The sequence below is a fragment of the Salvelinus namaycush genome, chromosome 6 (genome assembly GCF_016432855.1).
Source record: "Salvelinus namaycush isolate Seneca chromosome 6, SaNama_1.0, whole genome shotgun sequence".
Classification (NCBI taxonomy): Eukaryota; Metazoa; Chordata; class Actinopteri; order Salmoniformes; family Salmonidae; genus Salvelinus; species Salvelinus namaycush.
Window position 1 is genome coordinate 18,260,952 of NC_052312.1, and position 27,938 is coordinate 18,288,889.

Genomic DNA, 27,938 nt, shown 5'->3' on the forward strand with positions numbered 1-27,938 from the left:
TGTGTGAGTATGGTGTAGAGATTGTGCCGCTGATGGCTATCTCGGGGAGTGCAGTATTGATTAGCCAGAGGTAAATAATCGTCTGGGTGCTACAGGCTGTCGTGGCCAGGCTGATTGCTCAGCACTGGTGGCCGACAGGCAGGCAGCTCCGCTGTGATCACCATCATCCTCCATCTCTAGCCCTTCGACCGTTTTTCTTCTCCTCAGGCTATCTCTACATCTATCGATTTGACACCATTTATTTGTACATCCATTCATCAATTCGCTGCCTGTGTCGAAGGCTACAAATCTATGTACGCGACTTGTTCCCTTATTGTCGGACGTTTCACAGTGGTAAGAGCATGGAAATGGAGGGCAGTGGTGGGAGGGGAAAAATATACAGATAGCAGTAAGACTACGTTTGGGAGGTGGAGATGGAGCAGCTTATTAAAACGTTGCTTTGAGGCTTCTCGGGACGGGCAGACGTGGACAGGGACGGGTGGGGCGACAAATTAGATGGCACAGAGGCTGTCCAGCGACCCCGCACGACTGGGACTGGTACTGCAGACCCAGCTGCGTTCGGAGTCCCAGTGCGATTTATAGATTGTCAATGGATTGTATTTACAGTATGCTATAGTTTACTGTGGCAGCCTATACGATTAAAAATGATTCAGATGGTCGATCACGCATAAAACACACTATCTCAGCATCCATTCATACACAGGCTATATTTTAGGCTGTGGGCATAACTTCCCCAAACACCTTGAAACAATTGTTGATTGTTTGCAGGCGACAGACTTCAGTGCCATTGCCACGGTGGAATGTTAGACATTTCTGGAAAGGGAGAAAGCGCCTGGACTTGAGTGTGTGGTCTGGGGTCGAAACAAACGATTGAATAGACAGGCGAATAGACAGACTTCCAGAACTTCCTTTGCCACGTCTGAGCCAACAGAAATAAGCTTCGGTTCCCTCGTTGAACGAGCCCGAGGGAAGCGGTGGAGGAGAGAAAGAAAGACACTTTAATTAATTTACGGAGAAAAAAAATCAAACAAAGAACTTTTCACTTTTGCCCTTCAATTCACATCAGCGTAGACAAACAGAAGTTGGCGTCATTGTGTTATCCGCTCCGTAGGCTGATAATGAACTGTGGTTTTGTGTTGAAAGGAAGCGGCGCTTTCTATTCACCAAGATGTTCAGAAGAAGGCAAATTAATAGATTTTTGTTTAACAGGTTTAAATGAAATGTTGTTAGCAATTTTTCTTCGATAATAATAACAATCTGCATGTTGCAATTTGATGTTACATCATATTCTCGTCTCAGAGACACTCGTCTTTCTACCAGCAGAACTGCATTTTCATAGGGGTTTGATTTTCATAGGGGTTTGATTTTCATAGGGGTTTGATTTTCATAGGGGTTTGATTTCATAGGGGTTTGATTTCATAGGGGTTTGATTTCATAGGGGTTTGATTTTCATAGGGGTTTGATTTCATAGGGGTTTGATTTTCATAGGGGTTTGATTTCATAGGGGTTTGATTTCATAGGGGTTTGATTTTCATAGGGGTTTGATTTTCATAGGGGTTTGATTTCATAGGGGTTTGATTTCCATAGGGGTTTGATTTTCATAGGGGTTTGATTTTCATAGGGGTTTGATTTCATAGGGGTTTGATTTCATAGGGGTTTGATTTTCATAGGGCTTTGATTTCATAGGGGTTTGATTTCATAGGGGTTTGATTTTCATAGGGGTTTGATTTCATAGGGGTTTGATTTTCATAGGGGTTTGATTTCATAGGGGTTTGATTTCATAGGGGTTTGATTTTCATAGGGGTTTGATTTCATAGGGGTTTGATTTCCATAGGGGTTTGATTTCATAGGGGTTTGATTTCATAGGGGTTTGATTTCCATAGGGGTTTGATTAAAACCCGAGTCGAAATTCCAATGAATTTCTTTTTTTTTTAAAGCAACTCGCCTATATAAAGCAATGTTGTTCGCTTTTTTTCATTGTTGTAGCCTTAATGTTGTTGTAATGAGGTTCAGTGACCTGCGTGTTGCAGTATAAAATGATGAACAGCCTACAATACTATCAGCTAATCCACTTCTGTATTCCCTCTCCTCCAGGTCTGCCATGCTGCGTACACGGTCCCTTTCTCTCCTCGTCTCTGTTTGGGCCCTGCTGGTGCTAGGGGTCTCCACTTCCTCTGGTCCACCACAGGAAGAGACCCCCACTTCCCCCAGCAGCCCCCCTCCTCCCCCTGGGGGAGACCCCACCTCCACCTGGGCTCTGCGTCTCTACGCGGCCCTGCGTCTCTACCAGGCCCTGCGTCTCTACCAGGCCCTGCATCTCTACCAGGCCCTGCGTCTCTACCAGGCCCTGCGTCTCTACCAGGCCCTGCGTCTCTACCAGGCCCTGCGTCTCTACCAGGCCCTGCGTCTCTACCAGGCCCTGCGTCTCTACGAGGCCCTGCGCTCCTCAGGCTCCAAATCCACCCCCCTGAATACTTTCTTCTCCCTCCTGCTCCTGGCCACCTCGCTGGGGGCTCTGGATGGAGGGGCCGGGGGCTCCACAGCTAAGCAGCTCAGGACCTGCTCAAGACCCCAGAACCATCCAGGGACCAGGGGGAATTGCTATCCCTAGCCGGGGATCTAAGGTCCCTCTATGAGGCCAATGGGACCAGTTTCCTTCTGCAGAGCTTATCTGCTGTGTTCACCACCAAACAAGGTGACCAGCTCAGTGAGGCCTTCTTGAAGGAGAACCAGGTCCGCTATAGGCTGAAGCACCAGGCCCTGGGCCAGAAGGACCCTCAGACGCAGCTTCATGCCTGGGCCGATGGGGGCATGGGTGGGGTGGAGGGGACACTGCTGGAGGGTGAGATCCAGGCCAACACTGGAGGCCTGATTCTAGCACTTTAAAGGTGAGGAGAAACAATAATATAGATTATAGTGTGGTATCATGTATTATAATGTAGTAACCATGGTGATAGTGGTTAATTAATAAGAAATGGAGATGAATTGGGATTTAATTAGGTTTGTGTGTATCACCATTTGGAATCACACTGTGTTTTCCCAACTCTCATTTATATTGGTACACTAGCCAACCGGTTGGAGGTCCTTAGATTGGTTAATCCATGTGGTTGGTGGTCCATGATAACCTTTGATTATAATTTATGATTATACGTGTGTTTATGTATGTGTGCGCGGGCCAGCATGCCGACCTGTCAGTGTGTGTCTGTGTGTGCGAGCATGCATGCTTGTGTGTGTGTGTGTGTGTGTGCATGCCTTAGCGTGTGTGTGTGTGTGTGTGTGTGTGTGTGTGTGTGTGAGCCCAGCTGGTGGACGCAGCATAAAGGATGATTCTGTGGTCCGTCACTGAGAGCTTATTTATCTTCCTGTGGGGGGTGATGTGTCATCTTAAATAATTGAGTAACAAGTGTCCAGGCTCTCTCTCTCTCTCTCTCTCTCTCTCTCTCTCTCTCTCTCTCTCTCTCTCTCTCTCTCTCTCTCTCTCTCTCTCTCTCTCTCTCTCTCTCTCTCTCTCTCTCTCTTCCTCTCTCTCTCTCTCTCTCTCTCTCTCTCTCTCTCTCTCTCTCTCTCTCTCTCTCTCTCTTCCTCTCTCTCTCTCTCTCTCTCTCCTATTTAGAACCTAAAAGGTTTTTTCGGCTGTCCCCGTAGGATAACCATTTGAAGAGCCCTTTCTGGTTCCAATCCACAGAGGATTGTATATGGAAGCCTAAAGGGTTCTACCTGGAACCAAAAAGTGTTATCCTATGGGCACAGCCGAATAACCCTTTTTTTGTAAAAGTCGATATCTCTCTCTCTCCCGATCTCTCTCCCCCTCTGTCAGTCCCCCAGCGTTAGGCCTAACATCTGTACTCAGAGCTTGCTCAGATTATGCAGTGACGCACTGGCTAGATCTCAACGCCTAGGCTTCACACTCAGCACTGCTACCTCTCACTTCCCTTTCCTGCCCATCTTCCTCTTTATCGCCCTGTCTTTCTCTTCATCGCTGTATGTGCTTCCTCTATCTGTCTCACTCACCCTATCTCTCTTCTTCCTCCTCCTCCTCCTTCTCTCTTAAGTTATTTTCTTTCTCAGGTGAGGAAGGGAAAGGAAAGGGGAAACCTAGTCAGGTGCACAACTGAATGTATTCAACGGAAACTTGTCTTCCGCATTTGTCCCAACCCCTCGACGTCCATGTCATTGGCTCCCGGGTAGCAGTTGTTGTTTGGGGTTAACTCGACTTTCGGTTCCCGGTTCAACGCTCTTAACCGCTAGGCTACTTGCCGCCCCGAGGCAAAAATGGCTAAATACATTCACGACTGAGGGTAGATTGATACGCAATATAATTAATTTACTTTGTTTGATGTTTTGACTTCATTCCGAAAATCTTTTGTTCTGTTTAGTTCGTGTTGATTAATTCATTCATTTGTGGGATTAAATACACACGTTAGATTTTACAATAGATTACAACAAAGGTCACACTTTATTTGGATCGTCCGGATTTTCCACCTGTAGACACTCTAAGATTGTCACACTATCAACAAACAATCTGTTGATAAGCAACTGCTTCCTAAGGTTATGGTTAAGGTTAGGTTTAGAATAAGGGTTAGGTTAGGGCTAGGGTAAGGGTTAAGTTTAGGGTTAAGTTTAGGGTTAGGATAAGGGTTAAGGTTTGGGTTAGGGCTAGGGTTAGTAATTAGTTGAAATGTTACTTATAGTCTGTATTCTTAGTTTGAATTTATAATTGAAAAAGTAGTCAATATTTTTCTACTGGCCGCTGTTAAGTTTTTTAGTAATTAATTTATTTGTCTGTAATTTTCTGGCACGGGGGCTATTCTCAATGTCTGGTATTGCAATGGCCTCCAAAACATTTCCTCTGTCATTGTTCCAGACGTAATATATTGGGGTGGCACCATTCATCTGCTTGTATCTCCCTTGTTTCTGTTTGTTTCCATTTGTTTCCTTTCAGTTAATTACTGAAAGGCAGAATTAAAAGCCCTCTAGCAGCCCTCCATCTCTGTTCTGCACAGAAGACAACTCAAAGAGGGAGAGAAAGAGATGGGGGAAAGGATGGAGGGAGGGAGCGGGGCAACGAGTATGGGAGGAAAAGCAAAGAGAATACAGAGAGCAGTGAAGAGCAAGGGTATTGTAAAGAGAGACGGTGGGTGGGAAAGGGGGAGTAAAGAGGAAGAGACGAGGGAACATTCAGAAAAGAAGGCACAAGGGATGGAGGGAGTGAGAAAAGTAAAGAAAGAGGAAGAGCGACAGCCTGCTGCGAGGAAAAGAGAAGAGAAGAGATTGACCGACATGGTGGAGAGATGTACAAAGCCCTACCTTGGGAGTTTCAGTCCACACTTGGTAATTAATTCAGCCTTTGTTCCTGCCGTTAAAAAAAAAAAAAAAAAACGAAGAGAGAGGAAAAGAAAGAAAAAATAGGATCTCAATACAGCAGCCAAAAAACACACGTACACAGATAACGCAATAAAAGGAAGAGAGAGAAAAAGCACACAGCCAACAACAAAAGAATGCACATATAACCTCTAATAATAGCTTCCGGAATAGAATACCAAAACGACTAGTAATCACAGGGCTGAGCTGATGAGGGAGGGAGGGAGGAGGGGGAAAGTTGCCGGCTTCATTGATTTCATTGATTCTCAGTTTCCCTCGGATGTTTTGGGTATGAATCAGAGGGGACTGGTTTTCATAGCTGCACAATTGTCTCATTGTTATGTCCATTGATATGAATGGCTGGTAATGGCTGGTAATAAAGGCCCTTCTCTGCAGACTCTGTGTGTGTCTGTGTCTGTGTGTGTGTCTGTGTGTGTGTCTGTGTGTGTGTGTGTGTGTGCGTGCGTGCGTGCGTGCGTGCGTGCGTGCGTGCGTGCGTGCGTGCGTGCGTGCGTGCGTGTGTGTGCACGCGCATTTGTGTGTGTGTGCGCGCGCATTTGTGTGTGTGTGTGTTGATATAGGATCATTCTCTAAGCTCAGAGGAGGACTAGTTGTCTAGACACAGACTCACAGATCCACCCAAATCTGTGTCCTCCCTTGACTGCCAGCCAAATGTGTGGTTTGATAGATAACACACACACACAGTACACTCATTGGGAAATTCACCCATAATACCATATAACTGTCATTCCATAGAATGGTGCCACCGTAGGTGATCCACACTTCAATATGTTTTGGAACTCCACCGTGACCTGATTTCTTCCTCCAAAATTACAGAAACTCAAAACTTGTATTTGCAAGTCTTGATTGGCACGCCGTTCTGCTGTGTGACTGGCCCGGATTCTTTCATCATTACCTTTTTTATTTTCTCCCACAGAACTCCCTTCTATCAAATAACTCCCTCTATGGAACGGAGCAGCAGGGTTTTGTAATGTAATATATAGTGTGAAAAAATTGTTTATTACTGCGGTAGTGCAGTTTTAGTTCTGGTCAGTCCTTCTAAATTGACAGGAGTGAGGAGGTGAGGTGAGCTGAAGTGTGTGTGTGCGTGTGTGCGTATCTGTGTGTATGTGTGTGTGTGTGTGTGAGAAGGTGAGGTGAGCTAAATGGAGTGAGTGAGTGGGGAATTGAGGAGACATGTAAGTGACCTCATAACGGACCTTGATTGGCCCTGAGATGTGAGCCAATGAAATAGCTCTTTTGAGGAGATCATAGGGGGTTTTCAAATGACTACAGTATGTGTCAATGCTTTATAGCACATTGTTTGTTTGTAGGGTTTGGTCTATAGGAAAGTGGTCGTGCGTTTGGACAATTAATAGACACTGCAGCAAATAAAACCTAATAAAAACATCTGTCTCATCCAGGACCGGAGTCTACGCAGACCGGTTCGCCATAGCCAGTCGTAGCTTCAGTAGGACTTTATGCAAATAAGCCATTTGCCACACGGGCCAGCCATCATTCACTTTGAACTGGACTGTGTGTTTACAGGAAGTAGCAACAGCACATCTTTAGATCATCAGAACACATTCGCCAAAAGCTACAGAATACACCTGAATGGATTTCTGCAAACATGTAAACACCACGGGAGTCCTCTTACATTTGGGAACTTCACAGTCCTATTGATCAAACAACCATGAAAAGGTAGGCTCTCTCTCCATCATCCATCAATTATGCACATCAACAACAAGATCAACAACTAACGCTAGCCTGAGTAAAATAACCTAAAATCTAACTAGAGAACATTAGATAAACCCTCTCAAACTTTTTCAGAAAGTTGGCCGTCAAAATTGCACTGATAAACGATGGGAAATTGTAGCCTACTCGTCCTTCTGCAGCTTGCCTGCCAATGCATGTGTAACAGTTTAACTTTACGTCCGTCCCCTCGCCCCGAACCAGTTACCCTCTGCACACATCAACAACAGTCACCCACGAAGCATCGTTACCCATCTCTCCACAAAGGCCGCGGCCCCTGCAGAGCAAGGGGAACCACTACTTCAAGGTCTCAGAGCAAGTGACGTAACCGATTGAAAGGCTATTAGCGCGCACCACCGCTAACTAGCTAGCCATTTCACATCCGTTACACTCACCCCCCTTCAACCTCCTCCTTTTCCGCAGCAACCAGTGATCCGGGTCAACAGCATCAATGTAACAGTTTAACTTTACGTCCGTCCCCTCGCCCCGACCCGGGCGCAAACCAGGGACCCTCTGCACACATCAACAACAGTCACCCACGAAGCATCGGTACCCATCGCTCCACAAAAGCCGCGGCCCCTGCAGAGCAAGGGGAACCACTACTTCAAGGTCTCAGAGCAAGTGACGTAACCGATTGAAAGGCTATTAGCGCGCACCACCGCTAACTAGCTAGCCATTTCACATCCGTTACACATGCTTGTCCCAACCAAGCACCCAAGCTAACTGGCTAAAGTTGGCTAGCTTGCTAGCTAGCTACTCCTAGACACGAATGAGAGAACACCTCACTCTGACCATTTTACTCGCCGTAGCAGAGCTGGTTAGGCTGTTTACATGTTAACTAGAGTGTTCGTGACTAACTATAACTTTATTTTGCCAACGTTTACTAACACTGGTCATATTTCGTCAATATTTTTAGCCTGCTACATACATAGATATGCTAGCCTATAAGCCACGTTATGACTGACTTGTGATCATTGCCCTTGCTAGTTTGATTGTATTGACATTCCCAGCCTTAGTTACATTCGTCCGTTTTTGTCCAGAATATTGTGTCATTGAAACTGAAACAGTGTATCCCGAATGGAGGCAGCAAACAATGTACAAGGTCAGCTGTGATTTACAACATGACAGCAATATTTTTTAGACTACCAGGAAATGTATTGGTGAATTATATTAATCATACATTGAACTGCATCCATCTATTCCGCCAACAATTCCTTAGTGTACATCATGGAATGCTGAATGCTGAGAACCTATTTTTAAAACCTCTTATGAAGTTGGTTTTGTAGCATGAACTGGGAATTGTATATTTTTGACTGATATTATGATTGTCTGTTTGTTTCACAGCCTACAACGTAGGTAAAACGCTGTCGGTTCCACTGAAAGCACGCTCCTCTCTGTGTCTCCGTGCAGGACTATGGGAGAAAGACTTCAATGACGAGACGGCAGACATACGCAGCCTCCTGGGGACCAAATACACCAAGGTATCTATGATGCACCACGTAGGTGAGTCATCCACACGACTTACTCAAATCAAATCAAATGCTTAATTACAAGCCCTCAACTAACAATGCAGTTTTAAGAAAATAAGAGTGAAGAAAATATTTACAAAGTTAACTAAAGCAACAGAAAAACATTATAACACAATAAAATAAACATTAGTTACAAACAATGCGGAAAAAAACACACAAAATAGCACAATTGGTTAGGAGCCCATAAAATGGCAGCCAACCCCTCCGGCGCCATTATCCACTCATCAATACATACAAGCTCACAACCAGGGTTGGGCTCCATTCTATTTAAACATTTTCAAGGTGAATTTTCATCTCATTAATTGAATGTCAATTCACTTTCCTGAATGGACTAAATAAAAATCCAAAACTTGCTTTCAACCAATTCTCTTACTACCCCTTCTCCAGCACCGTACACACTCTGGCACAGCAGGGGTCAAAGGACACTCCCTCCCACACCTGCCCTCGGTTCTGGGACTCCAATTGTGTACACAACATCGGGCCACCACGCCCATCAGTAGGGCCTCGAATCCAGGCTGCCAGGAGGAGAGGAAGGGCCCCAGGAAGACCCTCACCTCCAGTTCATCCAAGGGGTCCTTCAGGCCCCCACAGGCCATCCCCACAGGCCAGCCCCAGTCACCTGTAGGGTAGAGGCTGCGGAGGCCAGGGTGAGTGCGGAGGGGTCCTCCAGGGCTTTGTGGGATAGGACGGAGACTGTGTCTGGGCTGCTGATGGGGGAGCTGGAGAAGCCATGAGGGAAGTGAAAGAGAAGGGACCTGGCCAGGCCCCAAGGCCCGTAGCAAGGGCGGAGACGCTGGAACAGGGCCACACAGGGCTCTACATGGAGGGCCTCCTGGGAGGGCTGCTTCCCGGGCCAACGGGGATCTTAGGGATTTTGAGAGTGTCTGTTGATTGGGTGTTTTCGTCAAAGCTGGGTCTGTAAAGAGGGAGAGGGGGAGAGAGAGAGATGGAGGTTAGCAGGTATTTTTACTGTTCTCCACTTTGACATTAAAAGTATTGAACTTCAACTCAACAGGTCAGAGAGAAAAAGAGAGAGAGAGAAAAGAGTTGGTGTGAAATGTGAACAGACGTCTTGTGAGTTGGTGAATCAGCATGTTGTAGGGGGGTCTAAGACCTAGAGAGAAAGACGCTATTTGGCCCTAAACAGAAAGTACTGTACACAGTGGTGGAATACCTGACCACTGTGACTGACACAAAATGACTCCGTGAGCATAGCCTTGCTATTGAGAGAGGCCGCCGTAGGCAGACCTGGCTCTCAAAGAAGACAGGCTATGTGCACACTGCCCACAAAATGAGGTGGAAACCATTGTAAATACATCCCATATTTATGTTTATTTATTTTCCCTATTTGCACATCGTTAGTACACTGTATTTAGCCATAACATGACATTTTAAACGTCTCTATTCCTTTTGTGAGTGCAATGTTTACTGTTCATTTTGTTTATTTCACTTTTGTTTATTATCTATTTCACTTGCTTTGGCAATGTAAACATACAGTATATATACAAAAGTATGTGGACACCCCCTTCAAATGAGTGGATTTGGCTATTTCAAATCAAACCAAATTTATTTATATAGCCCTTCTTACATCAGCTGATATCTCAAAGTGCTGTACAGAAACCCAGCCTAAAACCCCAAACAGCAAGCAATTCAGGTGTAGAAGCACGGTGGCTAGGAAAAACTCCCAAGAAAGGCCAAAACCTAGGAAGAAACCTAGAGAGGAACCAGGCTATGAGGGGTGGCCAGTCCTCTTCTGGCTGTGCCGGGTGGAGATTATAACAGAACATGGCCAAGATGTTCAAATGTTCATAAATGACCAGCATGGTCAAATAATAATAATCACAGTAGTTGTCGAGGGTGCAACAAGTCAGCACCTCAGGAGTAAATGTCAGTTGGCTTTTCATAGCCGATCATTGAGAGTATCTCTACCGCTCCTGCTGTCTCTAGAGAGTTGAAAACAGCAGGTCTGGGACAGGTAGCACGTCCAGTGAACAGGTCAGGGTTCCATAGCCGCAGGTAGAACAGTTGAAACTGGAGCAGCAGCACGGCCAGGTGGACTGGGGACAGCAAGGAGTCATCATGCCGGGTAGTCCTGAGGCATGGTCCTAGGGCTCAGGTCCTCTGAGAGAGAAAGAAAGAAAGAGCGAGAGAGAGAGAGAATTAGAGAGAGCATACTTAAATTCACACAGGACACCGGATAAGACAGGATAAATACTCCAGATATAACAGACTGACCCTAGCCCCCCGACACATAAACTATTGCAGCATAAATACTGGAGGCTGAGACCGGAGGGGTCAGGAGACACTGTGGCCCCATCCGATGACACCCCCGGACAGGGCCAAACAGGCAGGATATAACCCCACCCACTTTGCCAAAGCACAGCCCCCACATCACTAGAAGGATAACTTCAACCACCAACTTACCATCCTGAGACAAGGCCGAGTAAAGCCCACAAAGATCTCCGCCACGGCACAACCCAAGGGGGGGCGCCAACCCAGACAGGAAGATCACGTCAGTGACTCAACCCACTCAAGTGACGCGCCCCTCATAGGGACGGCTTGGAAGAGCACCAGTAAGCAATTGACTCAGCCCCTGTAATAGGGTTAGAGGCAGAGAATCCCAGTAGAGAGAGGGGAACCGGCCAGGCAGAGACAGCAAGGGCGGTTCGTTGCTCCAGAGCCTTTCCGTTCACCTTCACACTCCTGGGCCAGACTACACTCAATCATATGACCTACTGAAGAGATGAGTCTTCAGTAAAGACTTAAAGGGTGAGACCGAGTCTGCGGCTCTCACATGGGTAGGCAGACCATTCCATAAAAATGGAGCTCTATAGGAGAAAGCCCTGCTTCCAGCTGTTTGCTTAGAAATTCTAGGGACAATTAGGAGGCCTGCGTCTTGTGACCGGAGCGTACCTGTAGGTATGTACGGCAGGACCAAATCGGGAAAGATAGGTAGGAGCAAGCCCATGTAATGCTTTGTAGGTTAGCAGTAAAACCTTGAAATCAGCCCTTGCCTTAACAGGAAGTGTAGGGAGGCTAGCACTGGAGTAATATGATCAAATCTTTTGGTTCTAGTCAGGATTCTAGCAGCCATATTTAGCACTAACTGAAGTTTATTTAGTGCTTTATCCGGGTAGCCGGAAAGTAGAGCATTGCAGTAATCTAACCTAGAAGTAACAAAAGCATCGATTAATTTTTCTGCATCATTTTTGGACAGAAAGTTTCTGATTTTTGCAATGTTACGTAGAAGGAAAAAAGCTGTCCTTGAAACAGTCTTGATATGTTCGTCAAAAGAGAGATCAGGGTCCAGAGTAACGCCGAGGTCCTTCACAGTTTTATTTGAGACGACTGTACAACCATCAAGATTAATTGTCAGATTCAACAGAAGATCTCTTTGTTTCTAGAACAAGCATCTCTGTTTTGTCCGAGTTTAAAAGTAGAACGTTTGCAGCCATCCACTTCCTTATGTCTGAAACACAGGCTTCTAGCGAGGGCAATTTTGGGGCTTCACCATGTTTCATTGAAATGTACAGCTGTGTGTCATCCGCATAGCAGTGAAAGTTAACATGATGTTTTCGAATGACATCCCCAAGAGGTAAAATATATAGTGAAAACAATAGTGGTTCTAAAACGGAACCTTGAGGAACACCGAAATGTACAGTTGATTTGTCAGAGCACAAACCATTCACAGAGACAAACTGATATCTTTCCGACAGATAAGATCTAAACCAGGCCAGAACTTGTCCGTGTAGGCCAATTTGGGTTTCCAATCTCTCCAAAAGAATGTGGTGATCGATGGTATCAAAAGCAGCACTAAGGTCTAGGAGCACGAGGACAGACGCAGAGCCTCGGTCTGACGCCATTAAAAGGTAATTTACCACCTTCACAAGTGCAGTCTCAGTGCTATGATGGGGTCTAAAACCAGACTGAAGCATTTCGTATACATTGTTTGTCTTCAGGAAGGCAGTGAGTTGCTGCGCAACAGCTTTTTCTAACATTTTTGAGAGGAATGGAAGATTCGATATAGGCCGATTGTTTTTTTATATTTTCTGGGTCAAGGTTTGGCTTTTTCAAGAGAGGCTTTATTACTGCCACTTTTAGTGAGTTTGGTACATATCCGGTGGATAGAGCCGTTTATTATGTTCAACATAGGAGGGCCAAGCACAGGAAGCAGCTCTTTCAGTAGTTTAGTTAGAATAGGGTCCAGTATGCAGCTTGAAGGTTTAGAGGACATGATTATTTTCATCATTGTGTCAAGAGATATAGTACTAAAACACTTGAGTGTCTCTCTTGATCCTAGGTCCTGGCAGAGTTGTGCAGACTCAGGACAGCTGAGCTTTGGAGGAATACGCAGATTTAAAGAGGAGTCCGTAATTTGCTTTCTAATGATCATGATCTTTTCCTCAAAGAAGTTCATGAATTTATTACTGCTGAAGTGAAAGCCATCCTCTCTTGGGGAATGCTGCTTTTTAGTTAGCTATGCGACAGTATCAAAAATAAATGTTGGATTGTACTTCAGCCACACCCGTTGCTGACAGGTGTATAAAATCAAGCACACAGCCATGCAATCTCCATAGACAAACATTGGCAGTAGAATAGCCTTACTGAATAGCTCAGTGACTTTCAACGTGGCACCTTCGTCTTTAAAACAAGTCAGTTCGTCAAATGTCTTCCCTGCTTGAGCAACCCAGGTCAACTGTAAGTGCTGTTATTGTGAAGTGGAAACGTCTAGGATCAACAACGGCTTAGCCACAAAGTGGTAGGCCACACAAGCTCACAGAACGGGACCGCCGAGTGCTGAAGTGCGTAACCGTAAAAATTGTCTGTCCTCGGTTGCAACTCTCACTACCGAGTTCCAAACTGCCTCTGGACGCAACGTCAGCAAAATAAATGTTGATCGGAAGCTACAGGATACAATGACATTCTAGATGATTCTGTACTTCCTTCTTTGTGGGAACAGTTTGGGGAAGGACATGTCCTGTTTCAGCATGACAATGCCCGCATGCACAAAGCCATGTCCGTACAGAAATAGTTTGTTGAGATCGGTGTGGAAGAACTTGACTGGCCTGCACAGAGACCTGACCTCAATCCCATCAAACACCTTTGGGATGAATTGGAATGCCACTGCGAGCCAGGCCTAATCGCCCAACATCAGTGCCCGACCTCACTAATGATCTTGTGTCTGAATGGAAGCAAGTCTTTGCAGCAATGTTCCAACATCTAGTGGAAAGCCTTCCCAGAAGAGTGGAGGCTGTTATAGCAGCAAAGGGTGGACCAACTCCATATTAATGCCCATGATTTTGGAATTAGATGTTCGATGAGCAGGTGTCCACATACACTACATGACCAAAAAAGCCCATTGAATTGAATTGAATTGAATTGAGAGGGAGGTCAGTTCGACATAACAGATACAGAGAGAACCATTTCCCCTGGAGTGGACTGAGAAGTGGATCCTATCATGTCGTCTGCAGTGTAGAGGTGTAGAGTAGCAGCGTGATGGAGGAGCTTTACACACATACACACACACATACACACACCCCTAACCAGCATCAGATGTCCACAGACTGGGGCTGCCATGTACCTCTGCTCAGCTCTGCTGGGAGGAACAAGCTTTTGACATTAATGTGGAGAGGACAGGCTCTCTGACAGACAGGCTCAGGAGAGGAGGCTGTCAGAGGATGCGTCCCAAATGACTCCCTATTCTCTTTATAGGGCAGTGCACTACTTTTGACCAGGGCCCTCTTGTCAAAAGTAGTGATCTATATAGGTGGTAGGGTGCCATTTGGGAGGCTGACCTAGACTAAAGACTAGAACAGCCCTCTGGGACCATGGCTACTTGGATAGGAAAGCAACAGAGAAGGCTACACACTCAAGTACTTTTTGCTTAGGGGCTAGGAGTTCACGCTAAGCAAATACAGTACATATTGCCTACAGTATATTAGAGTTGATCCCTTGTCTTTCTCCCTCGTACTCTCAGTGCGCTCTCTCTCACTCTCTTTCTTTCTTTGTTTCTCTCTCGCTCTCTCACACTCTGTCTTTCTCTCTACTCTCTTTCTCTCTCTCATTCTGTCTCTATCTTTCTTTATCTCTCTCTCACTCTCTTTCTTTCTCTCTCTCTCTCTCTCAATTCAATTCAAAGTTCATCCCATTTCTTTCTCCCTCATACTCTCGGTACACTCTCTCTCTTTCTCTCTCTCTCTCATTTTTATCTCTCTCTCTCTCTCTCTCTTTCTTTCTCTCTCTCTCTCACTCTCTCTCTCTCTCATTCTGTCTCTCTTCAATTTAAATTTGAGGTCTTTATTGGCATGGGGAACATATGTTAGCATTGCCAAAGCAAGTGAAGTAGATAATAAACAAAAGTGAACTAAACAATCAAAATTAACAGTAAACATTACACTCACAAAAGTTCCAAAAGAATAAAGACATTTCAATTGTCATATTATGTGCAAATAGTTAAAGTACAGAAGTTAAAATAAATAAACATAAATATGGTTTATATTTACAATGGGGGTTTGTTCAATGGTTGCCCTTTTCTTGTGGCAACAAGTCACAAATATTGCTGCTGTGAGGCACACTGTGGTATTTCACCTCATAGATATGGGAGTTTATCAAAATTAGATTTTTTTTCGAATTCTTTGTGGGTCTGTGTAATCTGAGGTAAATATGTGTCTCTAATATGGTCATACATTTGGCAGGAGGTTAGGAAGTTCAGCTCAGTTTCCACCTCATTTTGTGGGCAGTGTGCACATAGCCTGTCTTTTCTTGAGAGCCAGGTCTGCCTTCGGCTGCCTTTCTCAATAGCAATGCTCACTGAGTCTGTACATAGTCAAAGATTTCCTTAGTTTTGAGTCAGTCACAGTGGTCAGGTATTCTGCCACTGTATTCTCTCTGTTTAGGGCCAAATAGCATTCTAGTTGCTCTGTTATTTTGTTAATTCTTTCCAATGTGTTAAGTAATTATCTTTTTGTTTTCTCATGATTTAGTTGGGTCTAAATTTGTTGCTATCCTGGGGTTCTGTGGGGTCTGTTTGTGTTTGTGAACAGAGCCCCAGGACCAGCTTGCTTAGGGGGCTCTTCTCCAGGTTAATTTCTCTGTAGGTGATGGCTTTGTTATGGAAGGTTTGGGAATCGCTTCCTTTTAGGTGGTTGTAGAATTTAACGTCTCTTTTCTGGATTTTGATAATTAGTGGGTATCTGCCTAATTATGCTGTGCATGCATTATTTGGTGTTTTACATTGTACACTGGGGATATTTTGACAGAATTCTGCATGCAGAGTCTCAATTTGGTGTTTGTCCCATTTTGTGAATTCTTGGTAGGTGAGCGGACCCCAGACCTCACAACCATAAAGGGCAATGGGTTCTATAATTGATTCAAGTATTTTTTGCCCGATCCTAATTGTTATGTCGAATTTTATGTTCCTTTTGATGGCTTAGAAGGCCCTTCTTGGCTTGTCTCTCGGCTCGTTCACAGCTTTTTGGAAGTTACCTGTGTTTAGGCCAAGGTATGTATAGTTTTTTGTGTGCTCTAGATGGAATTTGTATTCGTGGTCCTGGCAACTGGACCTTTTTTGGTACACCATTATTTTTGTCTTACTGAGATTTACTGTCAGGGCCCAGGTCCGACAGAATCTGTGCAGAAGATATAGGTGCTGCTGTAGGCTCTCCTTGGTTCTGGACAGAAGGACCAGATCATCAGCCAACAGTAGACATTTGACTTCAGATTCTAGTAGGGTGAGGCCGGGTGCTGCAGACTGTTCTAGTGCCCTCGCCAATTCGTTGATATATATGTTGACGAGGGTGGGGCTTATGCTGCATCCCTGTCTCACCCCACGGACCTGTGGGAAGAAATGTGTGTGTGTTTTTTTAACCTATTTTTACTGCACACTTGTTGTTTGTGTACATGGATTTTATAATGTCGTATGTTTTTCCCACAACACCACTTTCCATCAATTTGTATAGCAGGCTCTAATGCCAAATTGAGTCTAAAACTTTTTTTAAACAACAAAGCATGAGAAGACTTTGCCTTTGTTTTGGTTGGTTTGGTTGTCAATTAGGGTGTGCAGGGCGAATACGTGGTCTGTTGTACGGTATTTTGGTAAAAAGCCAATTTGACATTTGCTCAGTACATTGTTTTCACTGAGGAAATGTACAAGTCTGCTGTTATCTCCCAAGGTTGCTGTTGACGCATATCCCACGGTAGTTATTGGGGTCAAATTTGTCTCCACATTTGTGGATTGGGGCGATCAGTCATTGGTTCCAAATATTGGGGAATATGCCAGAGCTGAGGATGATGTTAAAGAGTTTAAGTATAGCCACTTGGAATTTGTGGTCATATATTTTATAATTTCATTTCGGATACCATCAACTGCACAGGCCTTTTTGGGTTGGACTGAGGGTTTGTATTTTGTCCTATAGCTCATTCAAGGTAATTGGAGAATCCAGTGGGTTCTGATAGTCTTTAATAGTTGATTCTAAGATTTGTATTTGATCATGTATATGTTTTTGCTGTTTGTTCTTTGTTATAGAGCCAAAAAGATTGGAGAAGTGGTTTATCCATGCATCTCCATTTTGGATAGATAATTCTTTGTGTTGTTGTTTGTTTAGTGTTTTCCAATTTTCCCAGAAGTGGTTAGTCTATGGATTCTTCAATTACATTGAGCTGATTTCTGACGTGCTGTTCCTTCTTTTTCCGTAGTGTATTTCTATATTGTTTTAGTGATTCACCATAGTGAAGGCGTAGACTCAGGTTTTCTGGGTCTTTATGTTTTTGGTTGGACAGGTTTCTCAATTTCTTTCTTAGGGTTTTGCATTCTTCATCAAACCATTTGTCATTGTTGTTGATTTTCGTAGGTTGTCTGCTTGACATCTTTAGATTTGATAGGGAAGCTGAGAGGTCAAATATATTGTTAAGGTTTTCTACTGCTAAGTTACCACCTTCACTATTACAGTGAAATATTTTGTCCAGGAAATTGTCTAGAAGGGATTGCATTTGTTGTTGCCTCGTAGTTTTTTGGTAGATTTCCACACTCCCTTCCTTCCATCTATACCATTTCATAATATTATTCAGTTCCTTTGGCTTTGATGCCTCATGACTGAACATAGCTCTGTTCAACTAGTGTGATTTTGCTGTGATCTGATAGGGGTGTCAGTGGACTGACTGTGAACGCTCTAAGAGCCTCTCCCTCTATCACTCTCTCTCTCTCTATCACTCTGTCTCTGTCTCTGTCTCTGTCTCTCTCTCTCTCTCTCTCTCTCTCTCTCTGTTTCTCTCTCAAGCTCACTACTCCTTCAATTGGGCTGAGCAAATATTGCTCATTACACCATGTTTATACTGTTTACCTCTCTGCCTGTCAGAAGTCAGGACAGCTCCGAATACGGAGAGGGGGATGAGAGAGGAGAGGAAGGAGAGGTAGAACATCTGGAACCGACAACAGTTTTCTTCCGACAATCAGACTCCGAGAGCTGATTCGCTCGCTGCCATTCTGTCATTAGACTCGTAGCCTAAGCTCGATGTTCTAGCATTCTCTGTACATCGTTATTGGAGGAGAACCTAGACGCTTGGCACGCGAGGGGATTCTGGCAGTGACTAAGCATTCGACCCTATTGCGCCATACACACGCACGGAGACACAAATACACACACACACACACACACACAACTCTTCTCCTGACTCATTTATGATTATTTCTGGCCCATCATCCCATCCCCAGCCTGTGTAGTCATCCTTTACTCTTGATCTCTGTTAAGACTCTTGAGTCCTCCTAATTCTGTCCCAGTCGTGGCTCCCATCACATTACATGTGTACTAATGTGGCATCGTTCAGTGGTCCTGCTGACCTAAATAGGAGTGACATTCAGCAGGCGAGGGGGTAGGAGGTAGAGGAGGGAGGGAGGGATGGAGTGGAGGGAGGGGCGCTGGGTCGAGAGCTGGGGGACAGGGTGGAACGCGGAAGCTACTAAAAATAACCTTCGGTTCACTCGTTCGTTCTCTTCTCCGGTGAAGGGCAGGCTGGGATGGAGGAGCCATGGCACAGTGGAGAGAGAGAGACAGAGAGCCTGGCCCTCTTTAATGAGGTTGGAGGTCGTTGGCGTACGCACACAAATAAACACACACGCCAGAGTACCGGTCTGGTTCCCAGTTCCACAGTATGAGTAAGCTGGAGACATAGGAGAGCTCAGTCATGTCTAATGAGGTCACCTTTCACAGAGCCACAGTTCGCTGTGTACAGGATCACAACCATGGGGCCCTGTACCTTTTATCATAGGCTAAGCATTAATCCATATTAATGAATTAGGTGGATTTCATTTCTACTGCTACCGCCTCAAATGCCTCAATAAAAGTCCATGGTTTTTCATTAGCCGCTTAAACGCTGTAATGTTGGCCTCGTGGAACAGAGGGGATGGAGGGTTGAGAGATGGAGGGATGAGTAAGAGTAAATTCCTTTGAATTCAATCACTTTTTGACAGAACCCCTTTTGATTTGAACGAAACCTTCCATACATATTTGTAGAAGAGCTCGGAAAGTGACTTTGCCAAAGCATTCAAGAGATAAAGGTGCTCAAAGTTGACCCATTTTGCATACTCCATCATACCATGAGACATCTATATCCTTATCACTGGAAAATATAAAAGGTTGAGATTTAAATAATTTAAAAGCGTACAAACAGGGTTGTCAAACTATTTTATAATTTCTGAAAAAAATGTTTTGTAATAAAAAACATGCATTTATTTGACCAAATACGCCAATTATATAAAAACACGTAAACTCCAATTTTTTTCCCATATCCACATACAGTACCAGTCAAAAGTTTGGACACACCTACTCATTCTAGGGTTTTTCTTTATTTTTACAATTTTCTGCATTGAAGAGTAATAGTGAAGACATCAAAACTATGAAATAACACATATGGAATCATGTAGTAACCAAGAGTGTTAAACAAATCAAAATATATTTTTGATTTGAGATTCTTCACAGTAGCCACCCTTTGCCTTGATGACAGCTTTGCACACTCGTGGCATTCTCTCAACCAGCTTCATGAGATAGTCACCTGGAATGTATTTCAATTAACAGGTGTGCCTTGTTCAAAGTCAATTTGTGGAATTTCTTTCCTTCTTAATGCGTTTGAGCCAATCAGTTGTTTTGTGACAAGTTAAGGGTGGTATACAGAAGATAGCCCTATTTGGTACAATACCAAGTCCATATTATGGCAAGAACAGCTTAAATAAGCAAATAGAAACGACAGTCCATCATTACTTTAAGACATGAAGGTCAGTCAATCCGGAAAATGTCAAGAACTTTGAAACTTTATTCGAGTGCAGTTGCAAAAACCATCAAGCGCTATGATGAAACTGGCTCTCATGAGGACCGCCACAGCAAAGGAAGACCCAGTTACCTCTGCTGCAGAGGACAATTTCATTAGAGTTCACTGCACCTCAGATTGCAGCCCAAATAAATGCTTCACAGAGTTCAAGTAACAGACACATCTCAACATCAACTGTTCAGAGATGACTGCATGAATCAGGTCTTCATGGTCGAATTGCTGCAAAGAAACCACTACTAAAGGACATCAATAAGAAGAAGAGACTTGCTTGGGCCAAGAAACATGAGCAATGGACATTAGACCGGTGGAAATCTGTCCTTTGGACTGATGAGTCCAAATTTGAGATTTTTGGTTCCAACTGCCATGTCTTTGTGAGATGCAGAGTAGGTGAACTGATGATCTCTGCATGTGTGGTTCCCACCGTGAGGAGGAGGAGGTGTGATAGTGTGGGGGTGCTTTCCTGGTGACACTGTCTGTGATTTATTTAGAAATCAAGGCACACTTAACCAGCATTGCTACCACAGCATTCTGCAGCGATACGCCATCCCATCTGGTTTGCGCTTAGTTGGACTATCATTTGTTTTTCAACAGGACAATGTCCCAACACACTTCCAGGCTGTGTAAGGGCTATTTTACCAAGAAGGAGAGTGATGGAGTGCTGCATCAAATGACCTGGCCTCCACAATCACCCAACCTCAACCCAATTCACCGCAGAGTGAAGGAAAACTACCCAACAAGTGCTCAGCATATGTGGAAACTCCTACAAGACTATTGGAAAAGCATTCCAGGTGAAGCTAGTTGAGAGAATGCCAAGAGTGTGCAATTGAAAAAAAGTAAAATCCTTGAATGAGTAGGTTTGTCCACACTTTTGACTGGTACTGTATGTTTTAGCTTACACCCTATTTTATACCATCAAACGTTTTTTTGTTGTGCGCGCCATCGGTCAAGACACAACATGGTCGTAAATACAGGGTGGGTGTCATGTTTAGGCTGATACGTGTACTAACATTTGAATAAAATGTCATTTTCAACTTTCAAATGGTGCCACAAAGATGGCCGGAGGTCTACACATCAGAGAATGTTGACTTGAATGGGAAGATCTGTTTTAAATGACACTGTCAATCCTCCATAGGAAATCTGTTGAAATCCTAGAAAATACAGGTAATAGAATAGACATGACCATTGCAGTTGATATTCGATGGTGGGTGGACAGGCAGTCATCTTTGTGGAAGTAATTTGAAGTTCTAATTTGAATTCAATTGAAATGTCACTGGTATACCAGTTAAATTGTGTTTTTTTTCCTATGAATTTAATGACACCCACAGTGTTTTCAAGAGCATGTTGTGTCTCAGCTGATGGCGTCGCAACACTAAAACCGCAGGTGATGTGAAATAGGGTCTAATCTACAACATATGTGACTATAAGAATACATCTGAGTTTACTCGTTTTGTGATAATTGAAGTTAAGGTTAAGGTTTAAACAAATTTTGGTAGTAGTACCACCAAAAACAAACTAAACAGTATTGGACTGAACATCAAAGGGGAGATGGTATATGAAAAAGCAGAGGTTGCCAATGAATTCAACTGTTTGTTTTTTTACTTCTGTTGCCAGCAAGCTGGTTAGCAAGCTGCCCACCAGTTCTGGTTTGTATGGAAGCAACCAAGTCCAGAAGTATTATGTAGAGTAGGGGTTCAGCCAAACTCTTTTTCTTTTGCAAAGGTAGCAACAGCCAAAATAGTCAGTATGCTGGCAGAGCTTAAATGCTCCAAAGCCACAGGCCTGGATAATATTCCTGCAAGGTTTCTAATAGATTCTGCTGAGCAAATTGGCCCTTGTATTACGCATATCGTTAATCTCTCTCTTGAACAAGGCACCTTTCCCAGGGACATGAAACAAGCTAAAGTTATACCTCTGTATAAGAAGGGGATAAAGTCTGACCCTGGGAATTATAGGCCTGTATCTATCCTCTGTGTAACATCAAAGATCCTGGAGAGAATTGTACATGAGCAAATGTATGAATATGTTAACAAACAGGGTCTAATGTATGATTTTCAGTTGGGTTTTAGAAAAACATACTCCACTGATTCATGTCTACTTTACTTGACTGACTTCATCAGGAAAGAGATTGATGAGGGAGATGTGTGTGGAATGGTACTGCTTGACCTACAGAAGGCCTTTGATACAGTTAACCACTGTCTCCTAATCTCCAAACTGGAGGCACTGGGGTTAAGCAGTATCCCTCTAGGCTGGGTAAAGTCCTACTTGTCAGGTAGGGAGCAAGTGGTAGAGATGAATGGTTCACTGTCTCAGGCAAAACCAATGAGTTGTGGCATTCCGCAGGGGAGCGTGCTTGGGCCTCTGCTGTTTTTATTGTATATTAATGATATGAAAGATGCTTGTTCTTGCCGTCTTTTTTTATGCGGATGACTCCACACTTCTGGTGTCTCACAAAAGTAAAACTATGTTGGAGAGCATACTTAGCACAGAGCTTACTAACATTAGCATATGGCTTGGAGATAATAAGCTATCTCTGCACTTAGGGAAAACTGAAGCAATTATTTTTGGATCCAGACCTAAATTGTGTAGGTCGTCTGAAATCAGAGTGGAGTTAGGGGGTGAGGTGCTGACTACTAAAACCTCTGTTAGCTACCTGGGATGTATCCTTGATGGAAGCTTGGGAGGTGTGAGCATGGCCAATAAGGTGCTAGGGAAGGTTAATGCCAGGACTAAGTTTTTGGCTAGAAAGTCCAAGCTGCTTGATAAGGACTCCATGAAAGTGCTAGCCACTGCCCTCATTCAATGCCATTTTGACTATGCTAGTACATCCTGGTTTGGGGGCTTATCTAAACGTATGAAGGGGAAGCTCCAGGTAGCCCAGAATAAGTTGATCAGGGTAGTATTGAAGGTGAGTCCACGTACTCACATAGGCAGGAGCTGCTTTCAGGAACTAAACTGGCTGCCTGTTGAGGCTAGGGTGTCCCAGATTAGACTAGGTTTGGTTTACAGGAGTATTTATGGTCCTGCGCCCAGATATTTAAGTGATTACTTTCCTCGTGTTAGGGATGCACACAATCACAGCACCAGATCAGGTGTTGCTGATGTGTGCTTATACAGGTTCAGGAGTAATGCTGGGAAAGGTACTTTCTTGTATACTGGAGCCTCAAAATGGAATGACTTGCCTCTGCCAATAAAAACAACGTCCTCTCTGGACAGCTTTAAAAATAAAGTCAAAATATGTTTGATGTCTTCTGTGCCCATATGAATAATCCCTATGATGTAACTGGAATGATGAGATAGATGTTCTTCTTCTCTGTTTTTGTTTTATTGTTTCACTGCCATACTGTGTTTGATCTTGTATAGCCATCTTGTCTCAAGAGGACCACAATGGAAATAAGTCCCAGGCTTTATTGTGTGTTATCCTCGATGATTTTATTCATGTGCATGTATGGCTTTTAAGTTTTATGTGTGCTTGTTCTTTTAAATGGTCGAATTAATAAACTAAACTAAATATATATACATATATATATATATATTTTTTTTCAAGAAATAAGAAAATAGTTTGACCACACTGTAAGCTTTTAAAACGCAACCGTTTATATGTCCAGTGATGAAAACATGTACGGAAAGTTTTGTTTAATTCAAAAGGGATGCTGTTGAAAAAGTGACTGAATTCAAATGGATTTACCCAGAAGGTATTGAGAGAGCGGAGGAGAGGTAGAGGAGATGTAGAGGGCCATGTAAACGAACAAGGTGGTGGAGGGATGAGAGAGAGGGATGAATTTAGTTTTAAATCGTTGTATTTTTATTTGAAGGTGTATATCAGCTTTAATACTGCAGATAGATTGGGGTTTCTATCAAAATAATTGTTTGCATCATTTCTAAAATCCCTTATTTTTTATCATATATTTCCCCCCAACCCTACCACCCCTCTCCTGATGAATAAATGAAGGTATCGACAGAGGAGTGTAGGAGAGGAGAGGTAGAGGAGAGGTATAGAGGGCAATGTAAATGAACGAGGGGATGGAGGCCAGGTATGGAGGGATGAGAGGGAAGGATGAATAAGAGAAGGTATCGACAGAGCGGAGGAGAGGAGTGAGGAGTGAGGAGAGGTAGAGGGCCATGTAAATAAGACATCAGTGGCGGAGGGAGGGAGGGAGGGAGGGAGGGAGGGAGGGAGGGAGGGAGGGAGGGAGGGAGGGAGGGAGGGAGGGGGCTGCTGATTAAGAGTGAGAGGAGCTTTGAGGCTTTCAAGAGGGTGTCCTGAGGTGAGCTTTGACTTTCTTTATAGGGTTGAATTAAACATGTGTCTCTGTGGGCTGAGCCACTCCTGACAATGACACACACACGCGCGTTCTATAACTTTTGTATTCCCACGTGCTCCGCCACTACAGACGTCCAAAACGCAGGACACGCATGTGTGTGTGTGTGTGTGTGTGTGTGTGTGTGTGTGTTGCACCGCTCTCGTCCATGCATTATGCAACCCTTTTTGTTTTATATTTTTAATTAGATTGTTGTTTATGCTGTTAAGCATGATGGGAGATTGTGCATCCCTCCGATGAATTATAAAGCAAGGTTGGCTGAAGAAAGAGAAGCGAACAGAGGGAGAAAGACATAAAGGAGAGGTAGAATATGCCAGAGGAGTGAAGGATAGAGGGGAGAAATGGGAGAAAGGGGGAAATGAAAGCTGAGAGCTGAGTGTATGTTTATTTATTTACCCTTTGTTAAATCAGGCTAGTCCCATAGCAACTGATGCTGTGCAAGCAGAGTCAGGCAAGAGATGAGTGGCTGTTAGAACAACCATCCCTCCGCTCACGGTCTCCTCCTTAACCCCCGTATCTCTCTTTCTATCGTGCCTTGTCCTCTCTTCATCTGTCACTCTCTATCACATGGGGCCCATCGAGCCCTCTCTATCCCTCTCCATCTCTTTAAATACCAGCAGAGAGAAGACTATGGCCCTTTACAGCTGCATCCAACTCCCCTCATTTCCTCGCCCTCCCAGGCCTGACTCACCCCGCTCCTCGCCTCTCAACTCTGTCATCCAAAGGCTCATCCAGCAGCCACTTACTCTCCTCAATCGTCCGACTAATTAATTTGGATACCGAGCACACCACACAAGAGAGTTGCCACGCTTCCAAGACTCAGACAGCGCTGAAGGCGAAGTGAGAGCTCTGGGATAAGGAGGAAACGGAGTCAGGGGGAGCCCATCCTGCATAGTGAACGGGTACTGACAATGCCTTTAGCATAAATTGTCTTCTAATAGCTTGGCGAAAGCAGATCTCAATGGACAATGATATGCACACACACACACACACACACACATACACATACACACACATACACACACACACACCAGAAAACAATGGCTGTGGAGACATCTCATAGATATAGTTCAACAGAGCTCCCAGAAAGCCACATTTCTGCTGTAGTGCCCTACATCTCCCCATCGCATGCCTGCTGGAGCCCTGCCCTGGCCCTAGGGAACCAGTGTCGCCCGTACCGCCGTACCACAGTGTGACAGCCACGCTTACAGTTTAAACATTAACAACAGACAGAGCCCCTCTGAGCTTTTGTCTTCCACCGGAATGAGCTTAGGCTCTCCGCTGGATGGAGGGAGCGGTTGATGAGGGAGGGAGGGAGAGATGAAGAGACAAGAGAAAGTGGTGGTCTATTTATATGGGAGTCACATGAAGTTGCCTGCTAATGTCACTGTGTGACTGTAATTTCTGGTGTCAGTACGACAGTGGTGAGACACGGTGCCCATGTTAGCTGCTACCGTGGAAACAGGCTGTTTACGGTCAGGCCAACAGGGACTAACTGACATCCTCCTCTTAAAAGAAAGAACTTTACATGCAGTTATTTAAGGAGCAGGAGGAGAGGTAACCTGATCCTAAATCTGTATTGCCAATGGGTGACAATAACCATAGGAGTAGGCAAGACAGTACAAACAGATCTGGGATACGTCTAGGAGAATTCTCCCTTTCTTCAGGCTGTTAACCGTGGTGTGTAGAACATTTGTCTTCCTAGAAGTGTGGTTATTCACTAGTTTTAAGTCTATTTCTGTTAACTGGAAGATAAGGCACCAGAGAACCTTGGAAGGATTGCCGATGGCGAAAGAGAGGGAGGGAGAGGGAGGGAGAGCGATGTAAACAAGGGAGCGAACGTCCAAGAAGAGAAGGATGACCTGAGAAAGGGAAAAAGAGTGAGTGACAAATGGGAGGGAGCAAGACAGAGCAGGATAAAATAGAGGCAGGAGGGGCAGATGAGGGATGTGGATGAGGGATGTGGATGCCACAGAGGTGGCAGAGCGGCGGCGAGAGACAGTGATGAAGTGGTGGAGGGCGGAAGAGAGGAGAAGAAGGGACGAATAATAGATGAGGACAATAGAAGTGCATTAGAGAGCAGGGGGTGGTGAGCAGAAAAACAGGGACTCTCTCACTGTCCGTCTCAAGGGCATGTTGACCATGACCTCAAGCAGACAGATTGGGAGGTGTGTGTGCGTCTGTGTGTGTGTACGTGTGTGTGGACAGGCCGTGAGAGCACAGGAGGGGGGGGAACAGGGACACGCATCGTGTTAAATGGAAGCAGTGGATCCAGTGGTCCACGTTAAAGCAGGTGACACAAACTGACAAGGTCCCTGTCCTATTAATAACTAGCCCTCTCTTACTGCTACGTTTACTTCCTATAGAACAGTCTCCTTTCTATTGAGTCTCATGGAGGCATGAAAATCACTTTCAAAACCTAACTGCTAAAAGTCTGGTATAAATGTTTTGCTTTATGTGAATAATATCAAATTGTCTGTGGTTCGTATAGTGAACTGTCAGATGGGAAAAGATTAGATAGCGAATCATTTTCAACAAAGGTGGTCGTGTTCACAACAGGCTACCCAGAATGCACGAAAGCAGCATCCTCACTCACTTCTCCGTCCTCGCCCTCGACCTCCCTCGGCTTGTACCCCCTCCCTGCCCTCTTTCTCCCCCCTACGCACCTCTGCTTCCCCTCGACCTACCCTCCTCCCCCTGCTACCCTCTGTGGTAGCCTGTCATATGGCGTGTGAGTGGTCCTCTGTTCTGCGTGTGGAAGTAAAAACTAGCTGTCACCGTGACGATGCTGCATCTTCCTGTTGGAATTCATATGAAAGGCACAACAAAGGAGGTGGCTGCATGGTGAGGTCACGAGTCATAGAACCATCCATCGTACATTATTCATGGGACACTTCCCTGCCCGCCTCTACGATACACACACACGGCAGCTCCAGACATCGCGTTTGTACCGACACGTCGCAACAAGGTCATCTGTCAGCGTTTGATTGAATTTGGGAGAAAATATTTTGGTTTTGATAGACTGTACATTTTGTTTGTTTTGTTTATATTTGTTTTGACGATTTGTGACTTTGGAAGATGGCAGGGTTTCTTTTCCTCGCTCGCCGTATGTCATTGCATCATGACATTTTTAAATCTGCTTCCACTCCACATTGTTTGGACTTTGCTTGCATAATTAAGCAGCGAGGGAAGCAGACGCCCTGAGATGGTGTCTCCTGACGCGGGACATGTTCTCGAGGAGAGTTAGGAGGTTGTAGTTGGGGAATTTAATTGAGTTTTGTGTCAGTCCATGTCCAAAGTACTGATTGTCTTTCTCTCTGGTTTATGTTGAACACAGAAACAGCTGTCTACACTGGGCCTGACCGAAGCCTGGGACCAGAAGGCCGCTGATTTCTCTGGGGCCTCTGTGGCCTAGGGCCATAGAGAGGGGAAAGGGCTCCATCTAGGGGCTGTCCTTCACTGGGCCTCCCTGGAGCTGGGCTCTGAGGCTGGGGCGGGAGCGACCGAACTGGGGGACGAGAAGGTGGAGAAGCCCAAGCTGTTCTACGCCGACCACTCCTTCATGGTCCTGGTGAGGGACAACACTACAGGGGCCCTGCTACTGATGGGGGCCCTGGACCAGGCTTGGGGGCCTGCCCTGCATGATGAGCTGTAGTGG

General features: G+C 44.7%; 1 pseudogene; it reads left to right on the forward strand.

Annotated features, from left to right (window-relative positions):
- Positions 1-495: 495 nt before the first annotated feature.
- LOC120048986 lies at positions 496-27,935 on the forward strand (annotated as a pseudogene).
- Positions 27,936-27,938: the final 3 nt, after the last annotated feature.